This window comes from Spinacia oleracea, chromosome 2, assembly GCF_020520425.1.
Source record: "Spinacia oleracea cultivar Varoflay chromosome 2, BTI_SOV_V1, whole genome shotgun sequence".
Taxonomy (NCBI): Eukaryota; Viridiplantae; Streptophyta; class Magnoliopsida; order Caryophyllales; family Amaranthaceae; genus Spinacia; species Spinacia oleracea.
In genome coordinates, this window is record NC_079488.1 from 71,270,512 (window position 1) to 71,273,931 (window position 3,420).

Consider the following 3,420-nt stretch of genomic DNA (forward strand, 5'->3'; position numbering starts at 1 on the left):
AGTTTTCGTTATATATAAGTCCTCGAAACTCTTTTGCACAATTTTTTGATCATGATGAGAAGTTGGCATTGTAATTCAAAATTTTCATTCTGGGGCTCTGTGCTTCCTCAAAAACAGTCACTGCTTATTGGTGAAAATTTGCTACTGTCAATAGCGGAACTGCTATTTTCTTGCATGTCATGATTGATGCGTCGACTTGCTCTCTTGGCAGTTTATAGTTTAGAAGAGATGAGTTTAAGACATTGTTCTCTTGGTTGTGATTGTTTAGCTATAACAATACACTTTTCAATTGAGTAAGTAGGCTCTTAGACAACAAACTTCCCTGCAACCAATATGCTAATCTGTTTGCCTAGATGGAACTAGGTTGTTGATATCTAGTACGAAAAGGCTTTCTACGACGCTTTAAAGAAGGCTATTGCGACGCAAAATAGCGCCGCTAGGCCTTTTACCGACGCTTTGAAAAGCACTCTCTTTGCTTATGTCGCTACCCCCTTTGACAACGCTTTTCTTTTTCGTTGGTATAACAAAATAATAGTGCCGCTAATTGCCTACCGCGCTTTTAAAGAGCCTCCATAGACCTAGTACTATTTGCCATTTTGAGTACTTGTTAGAGCACACTAATAGTGTCGTAAGAGCTCTGTAGCACTTTCAAAGCGCCTTAATAACATATGAATTGGGGAATTATTTTTCATGGTAAATACTATAATTAAAATTATCTAAAATATCATTCAAGATACACAAATGAATTTGAAAGACCATTTTATTAATGGTAAAAAGTAATGATGTAGTTTTATAGACTTCTACACAAACCAAACAGAAACGAGTATTATGTAACTTTAAAATACCCTTCAAGATAAGTCACAATGGATGAGCAAATGTATCTGGAACAAGTTTCATCCTAAAATCTAACTATACAACAAATATAAATAATCTTCAGCGGTCTCTTCAATCTACTGCGCGCATTTTTCAACTTGAGAACATTTGAAGATTAATCTGCCAAAAAAAATAAAAAGCAATACTTAGTAAAAGGAATTGTTTAAAGATTAAGATACTACAAGGCTGAAATTTATGCACCAAAACTAGCCCTGGTGATAGTAAATCCAAATACCAAAGCTTAAAACAAGTGTGCCAATAATAGGAAATATCCTCAATTGGTTCTCTACCAATAATGTATGATTACAGTTTACAAGTGCACCTTTGTTTCAATCACTTGATTAAAATAACTAATATGAGTAATATATACCAAATTAAACTAAGCTTTCGGACTCTATATAACCCTGTTGTACACAGAAAATCAATTCTAAACTAACAAAAAATTGACATAATATTAATATATAACCTGTTCTGGTCTTCAGCACACAAAAAACAGAAACAACTTTCTTAGAGGGGTGGGGAAGGTAAAAAAAGAAGGGAAGAATCATTAACAAATAGGTGGTCATGTATCAATGTAGGTTGAGAATAGAGTAAACTTTGGGGTTAATCTTAATCAAAGTTATGGCTGTGATTTTTCAGGATGTAGCGAAGGCCGAGGTCTCTCATGATCTTGATCAAAATTTATACATTATATTCCTTCTTTTTGAATTTATTACAAAGGCCAAGATCTTTAAGAAAGAATCAAAATGAAACATGTATTCAGCACTCAACAATAAACATTAGATTTCAAATTAATTGTTATGTTGTACTAATTTTACCATGCATTTGCATTCCAAAATCACGATTAATGGGAAAGGAACATAAAGAATACAAATTCACACAAGATAGGCACAAGTAGAAATATGAGATGGACATGATAGATTATAAACCATGCCTCCAAAGAAAAAACAGTCACAATACAACTTATTCGAAAATGAAACTGCAAGACAGGAAGAAGGGAACCTGACATGAAGTGTTTGAAAGCAGCCTCATATTTTCCACCACAACCATCTCATAATTTGTATTGTTGTTGAAGATTTTAGAAAATACAGTTGTTATCTTGTGTATAAGGTCTGCACTCATAGCCAAAAACAAGCAAATGAAATCAACAAACCAACATACGGACTATGGAGTATTACTTTGCTCAAGACTCGTAATACCAATTATATCACCATCATTCAGAAAACTTGCCTTACTAAATAATAATCACTTACTTTTGAATGATTAAAATTAAAATTATAAAGTTACTTTTCTTCATAAAGAGAAATCAATGACTATGTTGCTCAAAACACAACTTAAATAAATACAATCACAATTGAATTGACCATAAATCTACTCTCTACTGTAGGTAAATATAAACCTTACAGACCAACTAGATTAGCATAAATAATTAACCATAATAGCGAATTTTCAGATGAAGCACAAATTAGAAACACATGAAGTATATAAAACAGTAAAAGAATTTATTGAACAAAGGGATCTTGAAATACCAGTATGAAGCTCTACAAAAAAAATTATCAGGCATCGAATATTCGTCGCTGAAAATGCAAAATTTAGATCAAAAGAGAAATTGGAGAAACAATAAACTACCACATAAATTCGAAGTGAAGTTACCAGCGAAATTCGAGATCAATTTAAATTGGAACTTGTAATTAAAATTGAAATTGATACTCTATAAACCATAGAAATTACTAGCAAAATTATAACCAAAATTCTAAGTGTAAGCGTACCACATAGAAGTCGATAATAAGAAGAACCACCTGCGAAATTCGAGATCAAATCAAATTGGAAACTGTATTAAAATTGCAATTTTACTCCACGAACTATAGAAATTACCAGCGAAATTATAACCAAAATTCAAAGTGAAAGAGTATTGAAATCGACAATCGGAAGAATTAGGGGCTGGAATCAGAAGTTGTTCAGAGATCGGAACTGGAACGTGCGTGGGAGACTGGGAGGTTGGAGTAGTGATTTAGGGTTTCAGAGAAATAGAGGAGGTTAAAAATACTTCATTACGGCTTTTTTATGCACGTCTTTCCTTTTAGGAGCTAAGTTAGGCGACGCTTTGATATAGAGCCTCAAGTTGTATACTCATTTCTCCGTTCCCGACAGTTTTTTTGTTATGTGTCGCAATCAAAGCGTCAATATAAGCCATTTCTCTAGTAGTATAACAATAAACCTCTCTACAGGCCACTGATTTTTGTGTGTAAGAACTCAGTTTTAGGGTTCTTGCTAGATTTCAGATTAATGAGGTAGCCAGTCCGATCCAATTAATGAATATATGTCCTTTATTCTGATTTTCTACCAGCAGCATCTGAAATGCTTTTATAGTTGCGTAATAAGTGCAATTTTGTTTAAAGGAACTAGCATTAGTCATTGAAGATTGAACTTTCAAAGACTACATAATTCTGTGAATAAGTGTTGTGGTTTTATTCATCTTAGAATCTGCAAGCAGTTTAAGTAGGATTGATAGAAATGACTTTTTTTCTTAAGCCTCCTCGCTCCTGG

The 3,420-nt window shown here is 33.2% G+C and overlaps 1 long non-coding RNA gene across 2 annotated transcripts; it reads right to left on the reverse strand.

The window, feature by feature from the left end:
• Window positions 1–742: 742 nt before the first annotated feature.
• LOC130467917 (uncharacterized) lies at window positions 743–3,203 on the reverse strand. Of its 2 annotated transcripts, none has more exons than XR_008927944.1 (2): window positions 1,881–3,203; window positions 743–993 (listed from the first exon to the last, which is right to left on the reverse strand). It is a non-coding gene; the product is annotated as an uncharacterized lncRNA (long non-coding RNA). The 2 variants fall into 2 exon arrangements; XR_008927943.1 differs by having other exon boundaries at window positions 1,876–3,203.
• Window positions 3,204–3,420: the final 217 nt, after the last annotated feature.